We start from the raw sequence: 15896 nt of genomic DNA, 5'->3' as shown, positions 1-15896 counted from the left end.
TTTTTAATTTTTTTAATTAATCTTATTTTAATAAAATGTTAATAAATGAATTTATAAAAAAAAATAGAAAATACCTACCCCCAACCCCAAACACCCCCTTCCCCAACCCCCCCGACCACCACCTCCCAAATCCAAACCCTCGGCGCCACCCCGTCCACCACCTCCCAAACCCCCGGCGCCACCCCGACCAACACCGCGAGAAGAAGAAGGCCGCCCAAATCAGTACACAGATTTTCTCACCCTTCGACTCCTCCATCTACCCCATCCCCAAACACCCAGAGCTGCGATTTGCAGAGGGATTTGGGGTGACGATTTGAAGGAGGGACACTACAAGAAATTAAGGGTTTTAGCCACACATAATTTGTGACACATTATTATGTGTGGCAGTATAGCCACACATAATTAAATATGTGTAGGTAAATTCATTTAACAGTTTTAAATAATTAATGACATTTAATTATGTGTAGGTAAAAAGATTTAGTCACATTTATTTTTTATTTTTATTTTCCGTTTAACTCTTAATATATTTTATGCTGACGTGGAAATTTTAGCCACACATAATTTGTGGCACATAATAATGTATGGCAATACACCCACACATAATTGAATATGTGTAGGTAAATTGAGTAGATGATTTTAAATAGTTAAAGACATTTAATTATGTGTGGGTAAAAAGATTTAGTCACATTTATTTTTTATTTTTATTTTTTGTTTAATTCTTAATATAAATACAATTACGCTGATGTGGCAAATTAATAACGATCATTAGCTACATCATAAATTTAATTTAAGATGTTAGATTCAAAATCTAGAATAAGTAATTCAAGTATTGAAATTAAAATTGTCGGACAAGTTTCTCAATCATAATTAAAATTAATTTCGTAAAGATGAAATGAAATGATATATATTAATTTACACTCATGAAAAATTATTAATTATACTTTTCCATGAATAATTGGTTAAAAATTTAAATATGTTATATATAATAAAGTAATATACAAAATATGATAATTGTTGCCAAAAAATGCAATTATATAAAATTATTGAAAACTAAAAGTTTAAAACAAACATTTACCCACAAAAATTAGAAAACATTTTATTTTACCGCTAATCTTCACAAAACGTTTTCATTTTACCGCCAGATGCTAAAACCCTCCACATATTCGGCAGTTACTCCAAGCGATCCCCACATCCCTCTCCAAATACTCCAAACAAAGCTCTAATTTTTCCTTTCATGGGCTGTTTATCGGGAGACGACAGCGCGATAAGGATAGGCGATGAGGTGCCGTTGAAGTTGAGGTTGGAGGAAGTGGAGGGGGGCGGCGACCTGGTGGTGGATTTCGGCGATCCAGGGGCATTGGTGGGAGACGGCGTTGCGGCGGAGAGGCTCCTACCCAAGATCTGGGTCATTGTATTTTTTTAAATTTGATTTTAGTAGTATTATTGTTAATTGTTTGATCAATGTTTTCTTGATTGTGGTAGATTTGAGTCGTAGAAGGGGATGATCTTCTTAGGCTTTTTCTCACCATGGAGTCAGTTATCTCTTTCTCCCCTCCCCTCTCTCTCTCCACTTAGAATTCAAGCTCAAGTTATAATACTTGCATTATATATATATGCAGTGAAACTAGCCCGCAATAGCAATTGGAGCAGCATTTGGAAACTGTCTCAGAGCTTCATCCATTCCGGCTTCTTTGGGGGAAGAAGACAAGGTGAGCACTGGTTTGGAACTTCTTCTGCTTCTTTGCATTCTCACACATTAATTTCAAGTAAAATGTCATCTCTCAAATAAGATTTGATTTATGTAATTAGATTGAATTGGCGTTGACAGATCTTGCTTTATCTTCCTTTATATATGCTGAAGAAACAAAAATATGTTTAACTAACTGGTGAAGAACTATTATTGGAGGGATTGTTGCTGACTATTCTTGCAACTATAGGAAATGGCTCATGTTTTCAGCTTTGTAGGAGTGTCAGCTTATCACTTTGTAAATTGTGTAGAAATATGTAATGTAAAAATATTGGTAAATTAAGATGTGGCTTCATTAAATGTAAATTGTGTCGAACTATTGTTGATTGTTTTGTTTGTTTGTTTAGCTAGCAAACTTTACCAATTGATGCATCAAATGGTTTGAGGAATTTTGAATAAATATGATATCAAGTCTATTTTCGACTTTGAAGTATTTGATTTATTCATCCCCTACAGGAAAGAAATTTGGCTTTAAATGCATCATATTTCCTAAAAGCTGGTGGCCACTTTGTCATATCTATCAAGGTTTGTATCTCTGATTTCTTTTAATGTCTGATAGCTTAATAGTAAGAATCACTAAGCTTAATATTTCTGATGTTCTTCTTAAGGTCTAAAAATCATAAGGCACGAAACTAATGTATATGTATTTCACTCAATATAAATGTTGTTCTCACATAAAGAAGTGATTTTTTAGAATCTTGTTGGGGAAATAATTTATAGCCCAGCAACTTTGTTTTATCCACTAGAACTCACTCTTGCTTCTTCTAGCTTGAGAATTGATTCTTTTAAAAACTGAAATCACTTAATGGATTAAACTAACAATTGGAGCAATTATATTTTTTAGGTTATTTTAACTTTGTTATATGTACTTTACAATATGTTAAATTGTGTATATTGACTAATATTGTGTTTCTCTTATCTTGACAGGAGTAATTGAAAAAGTTATCATGATGGTTAACCAATGTTCAACTATTCTAATGTACAATGGAATTGCTTTTGATCAAGAGCTCGAAGAAAAATTATCAGTCCTAGATTAATCGCGAGTTGTAGATTAAGTGCTTAGTTATTTAGATATTTATAATTATATGTAGTTAGTCATTTCGCACATATACTTTGATTTTGTTGAATATTTTTTATGTAAATGTTTTGTATGATATTCTTGTTATATTTAATGTGTTGAGTATTATATTTAATTTTTTATTTTTGATTGTAATTATGATTATGATTATATTATAGTTGACTAATAAAATATAATATTTGAAAATAGTAATATCTTTTCTAAAATTCAATTACAAAAAAAAAATATTTTTCTCCACACATATAAATATACCTTTAGTGACATATATATGTAGGTAAATATTTGATGATTTACCCACACATAAAATTTGCCACGTGTAAATGCCATGTCATTTCCACATCATCGCTGCAGTATATCATAAATATCTTTTCCCACACATAAAATGTATTATTCGTGACATATATATGTGTAGGTAAATGTTTGATGATTTACCCACACATATACATATGCGTGGATAATACCCTTTCTTTACAAAGTTTTACCCACACATGTTGACATTTGGCTTATGTGTGGGTAAAAAAAAACAGTGACACATAAATATACTTTTAGCCACACATTCATGTGTGGCTAAAACCCTTAATTTCTTGTAGTGGGAGGCCGCGATTTGGTGAGGCGATTTGCAGAGCGGCGGTGAAAGGCGAGAGAGAGATGGACCGGCGGCAGTTGTAGGTGAGTGTGTGTGTTGTTGTTGACAGTTGAGAGCAGGCGGAGATGGGCGGTGGTGGTGGTGGTGGTCTGGTGGAAGTCCAGAACTCTGGCAGAGATGAGTAAGGGAGACGGTGGGAGTCCAGAGCGCGGCGGCGGTGGTGGTCTGGTGGTTGGAAGTTCAGATCTCGGCGATGGTGGTGGCTGGAAGTCCAGAACTCGGCGGCGACGATGGCTGGAAGTCCAGAACTCGGCGGCGGCGGTGGTGTTCGAGAGAGAGAGAATTCTGCATTTTTTTTTCTTTTTTTTTAATGTTGTTGGAAATCAAAACGACGTCGTTTTGATTTTTAAAAACGAAGTCGTTTCCTTACGCCGCCGACTATGCCACGCTGTAACTACGGTCATCCATGTCAGCTTCAAATTTTGGGGATTTTTTAATTTTGGGAACATTAAGAACGGATTCTCAATTCGTGTATTCATACGCCGATTTTGAAGTTGGTGAGAAAATCGCGAAATTTTAGAAAGCTTTTGAATTTAGCGGCAATTAACCCTAAAAAGAACGTACATAAAGAATTACGAGCCAGAATAATTTAGAATCATATGTTTGACAAACGGAAACCTAGTCAGAATGATCTGACAAGATCAACTTATATTTCTATTTTTAAATTTTGTTCAGAACTTTCTAATAAATTGCTACTTTATTACTCTCTCCGTCTCACAAAAATATGAATATTTGTGAATGGTACGAGTTTTAAAAAATACTCATCCGTCCACTAATTAAGTACCCATTTGATGCTCGGCAAGGAAACTAAAAAAAAATTGAAAACGGTGTTGTGAGTGAATAATGAGTCTCACTTTATAAAAAGTAGAGATAAAAAGTAAAGAGATTGTGATGGGTAGTGTTCAAAAATAGAAATGTTCATATTTTTGTGAAACGATCCAAAATGACAAAAAAAGACCATGTTTTTGTGTGACAGAGTGAGTAGGTCATATGTATTTCTGTTACTATTATTTAAATTAGTACAGTCCGTCGGTGCAATGCACGACGATCATCGAAATTAAATGACATTTCTAAATAAATAAATATGAATAATAAATAGAATCAAAATATAAAGAAATGCAAAATATATTTTTAAAATAAAATAATTCACATCAATTACTCAATAAATATCAGAATTTAAAAATGTAAATTTTCAAGTTTGTATAAAGTTTAATGATAATTATACTTATTAAAAAATTGAAAATTATTTGATAATGAAAATTATAATTACATATTATCATTATAGAGTATTATGCGTCATAATAAATAAATATTTTCATACACAAAAAAAATATACGTGACTGAATTAGTCTGGTTCGACGATTTTGGTTCGGTTCTGCTCACCCCTAACTCCAAGTACATATTCGCATCGGGATCAACAAAGTGTTCTAAAATGAATCAACATAATTTCTTTTTCCTCAATCGCACTAAAAACGATTATAATTAAAAAACTAATATGTAAATAAAATCATAAAACTTGATATAAAAATTAACATAAAATTAATATAAAAAATTTGAAGAAAAAATTAGTATGTTCAACACTAAGAAGAGAAAATAAGATAGATGAAGAAATTTATTCTGAAACTTTAAATAATCATATATTCTTCGTGCTGAATTTAGTGTTGATAATTTCTACCCCAAATTAAAGATATTAATTCAAAATGTATTTTGAATATTTTTCATAAATCAAATTTCACAAATTTTAAAACGTAAATGATAAAACAACATTATTTTGAGAGATGATAATTTTATATGTACGATATTTATATTGCATATATTTTTTTTATTTATGAAAAATATTCAATATACATTTAAAATTAAATATAATGACAAAATCTCGTATTTAATATAATATAATTAAAAATAAATTCGAAACGAATAATATGTGTATTTCAAGTTTCAAAAATTTCAACTTAATTTTTTAGGTAGAGATTTTGATGAAGCTTGACCTTTAGTTGACGTGTTTGTGCTTTTAAGAGTTGTTAATTTTTTTCCATTCTTAATAAAATCGCAATTTAATAAAAGAAAAAAGTTTCAAAAATATTTTTCTCTCCTCTTTATTCCCTACTTTTTTTCTCTTTTCTTTTTCATCTCTCATATTTTCAAAGTTTAAATTCAATAATCTCTTCTCTCTTCTCTCTTTTCTCTCTTTGCATTATAAAAGATTGCCCTTAATTAGTATCTATAATTATATACTTGCCATCAATTTGGCGGGAAATAAATTATTGAAAAATTATGTTTCATAATATATATATATATATATATATTGTTGAGAACTTGTTGAAATATATTAGCTTTAGTTTTGATGATATCAAAACTCTTAGATTTTTTTAATAGACTTGAACTTTTCGAACTCAAGTGCTAGAGTTCATGTTTTCTAGTTAGGCTGTTGTTCTGAAGACTGAAGACCGACGGTCTGAAGACTGAAGAATACTCGATTGAAGATAGCAAGTGAAAAGACCAAGTCAAATATTGATGTATTGACTGGACGAGGATCTCACTGAAGAATCAGTTATGACTGATTAACTAATGTTGGCCACGTGGAATTAGCGGATTGATACTCAGGTCAAGTATCAGTTGACATTCTTCCTCGGACTGAACCTTTTAAGTTAAAAGGAAGCCACGTACACTCAAAGTACAGTCGCATTAAATGTAGACATTTTGAAGATCGTCCTTTCCTGCAGAGCATTCATTTTTGGTGACATCTTTTCAGAGGCGCCTTACTTCTGTACCTGAGATGCCGCCCTTCACCAAATTAGGAACCTCGAAGATTGAAGCATCAACCAATTTCAAATCTCTCTCACAACGGACGAATTCTTGAAAACCATCTTGCCAACGGATCTATTCAAGACTTCGCCTATAAATAGAGCTCGAGGAACATCACAATCTTCACCAATTCAAATGCACAAGCTGAACCTTTGCCAAAATCGCAACTCAACCTTTCACTGCCTTCAAAGTTTGAATTGAAGAAGAGAATACTCAAAGCCCAAATCAGTTAACTAATTATACACATTCTCTTAGTTTCTTAGGCAAATCCTTTGTAACATCCAAAGCCTAAGTTCCTGATTACAGAGAGCTTGTTCTCTGTAATCTAGTTGGTAATTCGAACCACCCCTTTTCAACTGAGCGAAAAGAGAGTTTGAGATAGTTCGAGACAAAGGTCTGAACTCAAGAGTTCTTAGCCCCCGCACGCAAGACGAAGTGTAGTAATTGCAACTGTGAGTTAAGAAGGAGACGAGAAGTCCAATCTAGTGTATCGGTACTGAAACCTTGTTTCAGTGTTGAAGGTTTGCTGTGCACCCGCAAGCACAAGCCCAGAGTGATTGTCAGTGTGTTTATCTGACCATGGACGTAGGAACTTATTCCGAACCACGTAAAAATCCCTTGTTGTTTATCGCTTTCAGTTTTACTGTTCTTATCTGTGCACAAACTCTTTACTGAACTGAAAACTGATAAATCGCAAAGTGAAACCTTAATTTGACAACGTGTTAATCATAAAGGCTATTTCTTAAGTTTACTTTCCGCTGCTAGTGTTATTAGTCTAACTGATAAATTTTCGGATAATCAGTAAGATTCATATATAACACTCCCCTGTTTACAAAATCTATACTGAAGCCTTACGTGGATATCAGTTAAAGCTTGGCGCTTAACTGAAATCAAAATACTAAAGTTATTTCAGTACCAATTTACAACCTCTTTTCAACTGAAGATTTCTTTAACTGTTGACTTCAATCAACCTCTTTCAGTATCAGTCGATACTTCTTCAGTTATTTACAAAAGAAGTTTTTGAAAAATAGCCTACATGTGTATTCTCCCCCATACACCGTTCAGTGACCCTCCGGGACCCAACATATATATATATATATGTATATATGGATGAGCTAAAATAAAAACACCCTTCAGAATATAAAATAGGAACTATTTTTAGCACTTAGATCATCAAGATCTAATTCATCACTTTGTTGGATGAATTCATGGTCGCAAGTTCGGTTCTCATAGATAGAAAAAAAATTATTTTTTGCAATTCATGCATTTACATTGCGAATTCTTATATGTTATACACAAAATTCATACATTTTAGGTAGTTCGTATTTTATATGTTAAGAAGTGTTTATACCGTAGCATAGAAACGAATACTATATAAGTAGAGAATGGATAAACATTGAACATGTCAGTAAATGCGGTTTAACATACCAATAATTTTGTTGAACGTTTGGGGTTTTTGGGGTTCGAACCCTGTATATGTTCAACACAATTCCCGTTGAACATATAACGAACGAACACTGACCGTTAGATTAGATAAGATCAATGCATGAGATTTGGTCTCCTTTCTCTGAAAATATTTGTGTTTCTATTGAACTTTTTCATATATATATATATAGGGAGGGGTTAAAATAAGAGCATTTTCTTAAGATATAAAATAAGAATCGTTTTCAGCCCTTAGATCATCAAGATCTACGGTTGATTCGTAATCCTGTTGGATGGATTTATGGTCCTGAGTTCGAATCCCAAAGGTAGCAAAAATTTATTTTTCACAATTCATACATTTATACAGCGAATTCATACGTGTTCTACATAAAATTCATACATTAAAAATTGCTCTTATTTCTTATTTTAAGATGTGCTCTCACGGTATCCCACCCATATATATATACTTCATCCGTCCTATAAAAACATGCTTAGCCCATTTATAGCAATTTTACTCCGCACCGAGAAAAAATCCGAAAAAGAGGTGTTACTCGAAATTTTATATTCTTACGATATCTTATACAAATTTAACTAAATTAGTCAGGTCATTTAACAAGGTTAATTTTGTTAGGTCTTTTGGATGATCTAAATTTTATTTTTTATTTTGACGTAATAAAAAAATTCAAACGAGTCATATAAAATTTCGAGTAACACCTTTTTTCGGAGAATATATAATCTTATACGTAAAAAAGAGTGTGATAATTTTATACCACCGTTTAAAGAGTCTCATAAATAGGGGGACAAATACATTATCATTCAAAACCTAACTATATATAAAAAAGTGTTAATGGTGCAAAATTTGCAGAAAGAATGGTGAAAATCAAATGTTAGCCATTAACTTAATTTCAATAACTTTGACATGAATACACTTAAATGCTCTTACTTTAACTTCGTACAATTATCTATCTAATATAAATATATTGTATACTTGGTACGAATTCGTAACAGTCATGGCGCCCAATATCTTAGTACACCTGATATGAATTGAGACTATTCGTACCAATCATATCAGGATGCTGCGTGCCACAGTTGATATGAATAGTCCCCATTTTTACTAGTCGTACCATGAATTGGTGCTAGTAGTTGTAACGATTGATACTACAAATTTATGCGCATCTAATTTAAGGATAATTTTATTTGAATTTTTAAAAATTTACTATAATTAATTAAAATTAAATTAATGACTACCTTTTAATTTCCACTATTTATAATAATTTTCTCAAATTTTACTTCTACAAAAAATATGGTCCCCGCCATTTCTTTTTGGAGCTATTTTTGTTAGACTGTAATCTTACGTTGTTACTGCTTGCTTCACATTTATTGAGTAGGATTTATCTCTAGTGCATTTGTCATCTATCGATAACTATATTGCCTTTCCCTCATTACTAAGAATACATTATAGACCGACAAATCTAGAGTAGTTATTCTAAAATAATTTTTCTTCATCCTAGCTATCTAACTTCCGGCTATATATATAAAATAGACTTTCAGTTAAACCATCAACTCCCTCATAAAGCCTATATATTATAATTAGGTAAAGGTGCGGTCCTCGATCCCTTACCTTTTTTTAAAAAAATTATTTAATTAATATTTGATTAAAATTTAGTAAACTCTAATTGCAAATTGATAAATCTTAATTAAATTCGAATGTGGAGTTTAATTAAATTTTGATTGAAAATTAATAACATTATTAAAGATACTGGAAACACTTTATCATATTAATTTGAAGAGGTGGACTTACGTGAGCGCATTCTTGGGCGCGACCCGGCCTAGATCCGGATCCAACTTATATATTAAAAAAAAATAGATATATTACATTATATACAACGTGAATGAAAACAATGCAAATAAGATCCTAGCGTAGTTGGTTTAGGCGCTTATTGTGCCATTGATAGGTCCTATGTTCGACACTCACTGGGAGCATTTCCATTATTTTGGTTCTCCTTTTTTCTTCCATTTATTTTCCCTTTTATCTTTTTCGTGTTTTACTTCTTCTTTTTAGTTTGAAAAATAGTATCATTTGTTCTTTTTTTTGTTCTATATTAAAGGTTTCATTTAGTAAGAAAAATATTGTTTGATATGATACTTTAACATTTCAAATGACACTATAACGTTTCAAATGACACTACAATATTTCGAATGTCACATTGACATCCAAATGACACAATAATATTTCAAATGACACTACTCCGACAAACAAATGACACTATAACAATTCAAATGACACTACTCCGACAAACAAATGACACTACAAGATTTCAAATGGCACTTTAACACTTCAAATAACATTTGAAGAATTGAAATGACACTATGATATTCCAAATGACACATCAACACTTCAAATAACACTTGAAGATTTCAAATGACACAATGACATTTCAAATGAAACTATAAGATTTCAAATGACACATCAAGAATTCGAATGACACTATGACATTTCGAATGACACTATGACATCTCAAATGACACTTCAACAATTCAAATTAAACTACGAGATTTTAAATGACACTATGACATTTAAAATAACACTTTGACTATTCAAATGTCACTATGACGTTTCAAATGATACTTCAACAATTCGATTGAAGCTATAAGATGACATTTATGATATTTCAAATGACACATCAAGAATTCGAATGACACTATGACATGTCAAATGACACTTCAATAATTCGAATGAAACTACAAGATTTCAAATGAGACATCAAGAATTCGAATGACTCTATGACATTTCAAATGACACTTAAACAATTCAAATGAAACTACAAGATTTCAAATGATATTATGACATTTGAAATAACACTTTGACTATTCGAATGACACTACGATATTTCAAATGACACTACAAGATTTCAAAAGACACTATGACATTTCAAATGAAACTTCAACAATTGAATGACACTACAAGATTTCAAATAACACTATGACATTTCAAATGACACTACAAGATTTCAAATGACACTATGACATTTCAAATAAAACTTTAACAATTGAAATGACACTACAAGATTTCAAATGACACTATGAGACATTTCAAATGAAACTTCAACAATTGAAATGACACTACAAGATTTCAAATGACACTATAACATTTGAAATGACACTATGACATTTCAAATGACACTACAAGATTTCAAATGACACTATGAGATTTCAAATGACACTATAACAATTCAAATTGAGACTACAAGATTTCAAGGTTATAGTGTTGATTCGATGTATTAATAGTGTCACTTAACAAGTAACATAGTTTCATTTTGAATAAATGATAGTGTCATTTTTACAAATAGTGTTATTTAAAAAGCACATAGTGTTAATTCGATGTATTAATAATATTACTTGACAAGTAGTGTCATTTATATTTTCGAATAATGTCAATTTAAAAAGTGTCATTTACAAGATTATATTAATAAAAGATACCTATATTTAAATTACAAATGACACTTTTAACAAATCTAAATGACACTATTTTTTTTAGTAAAAGACATTATTTTTCTTAGAAAAAGACACTATCTGCATTAATAAAAAACAAAGATGTTCTCCGATTGCACAAGCACAATTCAACAACCAGGGGGCCTTGACACTTGCGACAGAGATAAGGTTGACATTGTGGTCAGCACACAATGCTTTGACCAACTTAACGTAGTCAGGTTGGTCGCAGTCCTCTGCCATCACACAAAGGAGGGCAGCATGCTTCTCAATTGCCTTTGCACCCTCGTGAAGGCCTCGAACAGGACCTCCATGTGCCAATGACTTCTTGAGCACAAGCTGCAGAGCGGTCATGATATCCATAGGCTCACTAAGTGTGAGAGCAGCCACCGGCACTGGTGTCTCCACAACAACTGGTTCTTCTCCAAACATATTGGCTTCGGGCTAAAGAAGGCGGCCTCTAATTATATGAACTACGGAATCAAGCGTTGAGTAGCAAACAGTCAGTGAGCACGATATTTTTAACATATCTACAAATGACACTATATAGTTCTACAAATGATACTATGAACTTGTAAAACTGACACCATCATGTTAGATAAATAACACTACATAGTTCTACAAATGATACTATTAACTTGTAAAAATGACATTATCATGTTATATGGTGCCAATACACACAGTGCGAAAGGAAAAAAAGACATGGGTGTATGCCACACCGAAATTCAGCAAAGAAGAGACTCTAACATACACACTTGCCATGATAAAATAGTTACATTATACTACACCCCAGCATAGTCACACAATTTCCACGCAAAAATAACCATAGCACCATCCAAAAATTGAATTAGCTTGGCATTATATGTGATTGTAAAAACAGAGCACCAACCAAAAAAAACATCCAATGCGATTCCAACTAATAGATTGCCGCTCACCTTGAAGCAATCACAGGTACACTGCCCCAATTTTCCAGAGATGAAGTATTCGCCAGCAAACTTATTTTCACATTTAGAGACGACTCCTACAATTATTGGTAGCTGTCTTCAGTTTCTGGTGTTGGCATAATCACTGGGCTCCTCATTCTAATCCTTACCGAAACTGTCCTGCCCAAAATCTTCAACTTCAGCATCAGCCGGCCGATGGAGGAGGAAGGTGGCTGGGCGGCGTTACTATTTTTGCGGCGGCGAGGCGAACCTCCGGCTGCCGTTCGGTTGAAATCGAAGCAGATGGGGCCTAGGGTTTTGGGATTTGACTGATTGGGGATTTCCCCTTTTGCGTGAGATACTGTTAAGGGGAAGAGACATGCGAGATTGAAAGATGAGTGTGAGGGTGGCGACGGTGGTGGCTAGCGGCGGCGCATGGCAGCCGGATTTGAAGGAGGAGGCCGGATTTGAAAAAGGAGGCGGCTGATGGGATCTAGCGTAAGGTGGGAGAAGGGAGAGGAGTAGGGGGAAGACGAAGACAGGGAAGGACGGCGATGATGCCGCCGTTCCCATGACCGTGACGCCGACGAGGGAGGCGGCTGTCAGCCGAGAGAGAGAGAGAGAAGAAGGAGGGAAGTGCTCCACGCAGAGGGAGAAACAAAGAGCAGTAGAGCACCGAGATTTGAGAGAGAGAGGAGGAAGTTTTTTTTTTTATATACAAATGGGTCAAAAAGACCCATATCTCCACGGGTCGGGTGCGCGCATGGTGAGTGCCAGATTTGTAAAGCGCGCATTTAAGTTTTTGCGTAATTTGAATGTAGTAAAAATACAGTTAACAACTTTAATTTAATTGATAATTGATCTATCATATGGATGATTTGATCATCCACGTGACGACAATAAACCGTGTAGATAAGGTCAGTTAGAAAAAGCAAATTACTGTTGAGCTCATTAATGCAACTAATGCTGAAGTTGAGTAATCGGTTATCCAACCCAATTCCATTGATTAATTTAAACTAATCTAACAATATATAAATCTTTAATGACGAATTAGCAATTGTATCCTTAAACAGAATGCTGAATTAATGCGTCCATTTCAATTCTAATTCCATACATATATTCAAACAAATCTCACACATTTGAATCTGGTTATGTCTATTAAAACAAATTTTGCCCCACATTCTAATCTGATTACGTCCACTAAAACATGTTTTGCAATTCTGGTCCACAAAGCTTTAAAGATAAGCCCTCGAAGCTAGCTAGTCCGTCCATCTGTAGAGATGGAATTAATCCAACAGTAGAATGCAGTCCTACACAATCTAATTATTAATTAGAACAATAATTATATGAGCGGTGCAACGATTATGATTTATAGCTACTTGTGTTACTGTTGGCAACGATTCATTAATAATCTCAGCTGCCACCTGTATATTACTCCAGTCTTTAAATTAATAATCTCCCTCCATTGAATTCATCCACCACCACCATGGCTCAGTCGCTCCCGGACTTGTCCCAGTCGGTGAAGCTCAAATACGTGAAACTAGGCTACCAATACCTCGTAAACAACTTCCTCGTCTTCCTCCTCGTACCCATAATAGTTGCTCTTTTCATCGAATCTCTACGTACTAGCCCAGAAGAAATTATAGAGCTCTATGATTCCATGCATTTCACCTCACTGCACATTCTGTGCTCCCTCTTCCTCATCATCTACATTCTCACCTTGTTCGTGATGTGGCGGCCGCGGCCGATCTACCTCGTCGACTACGCGCTCTTCAAGCCTCCCCGCAGCTACCGCGTCTCCTTCGCCGGATTCATGGAGCACGTCAGGATGGGGCGGCTGTTTTCGGAGCCCAAGAGCGTGCATTTCCAGATGAAGATTCTAGAACGTTCGGGGCTCGGCGAGGAGACGTGTCTGCCGCCGGCCTTGCATTACATTCCTCCCGACGCCAACCATGGCGCTAGCCCGGGAAGAAGCTGAGCTCGTTATATTTTCAGCCATGGATTCTCTTCTCCAGAAGACCGGCCTCAAGCCCAAACAGGTTGACTTTTTGATACTCAACTGCAGTTTGTTCTCTCCGACGCCGTCGCTGACGGCGATGGTGATCAACAAGTACAAGATGAGGAGCAACATCAGGAGCTTCAATCTGTCGGGGATGGGCTGCAGCGCCGGTTTGATCTCCGTTGATCTTGCTAAAGATCTTCTCCAACGCTACCCGGACTCCAATGCCGTGGTCATCAGCACTGAGATTCTCACCCCCAACAGCTACAAAGGGAAGGAGAGGGCCATGCTCCTCCCCAACTGCTTGTTCAGAATGGGCGGCGCCGCCATCCTCTTATCCAACCGCCGCGCGGACCGGCGCCGGGCCAAGTACCGCCTGGCGCACGTGGTCAGAACCCATAGAGGAGCTGACGACAAGTCATACAAGTGCGTGTCGCAGGAAGAAGATGCCGAAGGGTACGTCGGAATCAAGCTGAACATCGATCTCATGGCTGTTGCCGGCGAGGCTCTGAAATCAAACATAACTACGATCGGGCCGCTTGTTCTCCCCGCGTCGGAGCAAATTCTGTTCGCTCTCTCTCTCATCGGAAGAAAAATCATCAATTCAAAGTGGAAGCCGTATATCCCGGATTTCAAGCAGGCGTTTGAGCACTTCTGCATCCACGCCGGCGGGAGGGCGGTGATCGACGAGCTGCAGAAGAACCTCCGCCTCACCAACGAGCAAGTGGAGGCGTCGAGGATGACGCTGCATAGGTTTGGGAACACTTCGTCTTCATCGTTGTGGTACGAACTGAGCTACATTGAATCCAAAGGGAGGATGAAGAAAGGGGATAGGGTGTGGCAGATCGCATTTGGGAGTGGATTTAAGTGCAACAGTGCGGTTTGGAAGTGTAACCGGACGATCAAGTTGCCGGTGGAGGGGCCGTGGGCGGATTGCATTGATAAATATCCTGTGCACATTCCAGAAGTAGTGAAGCTGTAGGTAGTTTGTTCAGAAATAGTTGTGATTTTATCAGTTCTACCTTATTAATTGGCTCTTCTTTGTTGTCATTTATTTTGTCTTCTCCACCCCGTTTGGTGATGATATGTAGTCTATGACTATGGTGTCTGTAATTTACAAGCCAATAAATCATCATATATGTTCGTTGCATCTTTTCTTTGTCCTCATCATCTACATTAATTATATGTTAAATTAGTACATGGGTAACGATTTTCAGTTTTCTCCTATTACTCGGAACTTGGAATAAATATTGGGGGTGTCTGGGCATCAATCATCGTGCATGTTACGTACCAAGGCAACCTAGCGAAGTCACTAGGGATTTAAATGGAAGATGATGACAATCGTTAGGGGCAAAGTTGGTAGTAGATACTCAAGAACTTTGGAGACAAGTCAAGAATATATGATTTCTTGTTATGTTTTCGTGTAATATGCCATATTTTAGTATTAGGGCAAATTGCATGAAAATACCCCAGTTTATTCCAAATTTGATTTTTTGATAATCTTTTTTTTTATTGCAAAAATTTGAACGAGCTTTCAATTTGTTGTAATGTCCGTCCGGAGATACCTTCCTGTAAGGCTTTCATTTCATTGCATCCATGTAGTGATATGATAGACATTGCAACCAAAAATTGAATGGAAGGTATCTACGGACGGACATTACAACAAATTGAAAGCTCGTTCAAATTTTTGCAACAAAAAAAAAAGATTGTCAAAAAATCAAATTTGAAATAAAGTGGGGTATTTTCATGCAATTTGCCCTTAGTATTATGGTTCTACATATAATATT

The 15896-nt window shown here is 35.2% G+C and overlaps 1 pseudogene; it reads left to right on the top strand.

Annotated features, from left to right (window-relative positions):
* Window positions 1–13536: 13536 nt before the first annotated feature.
* LOC130986340 (3-ketoacyl-CoA synthase 6-like) lies at window positions 13537–15259 on the top strand (annotated as a pseudogene).
* The last annotated feature ends 637 nt before the right edge of the window (window positions 15260–15896 follow it).

Source organism: Salvia miltiorrhiza, chromosome 5 (assembly GCF_028751815.1).
Source record: "Salvia miltiorrhiza cultivar Shanhuang (shh) chromosome 5, IMPLAD_Smil_shh, whole genome shotgun sequence".
Classification (NCBI taxonomy): domain Eukaryota; kingdom Viridiplantae; phylum Streptophyta; class Magnoliopsida; order Lamiales; family Lamiaceae; genus Salvia; species Salvia miltiorrhiza.
This window is presented reverse-complemented; position numbering and strand designations above follow the sequence as displayed.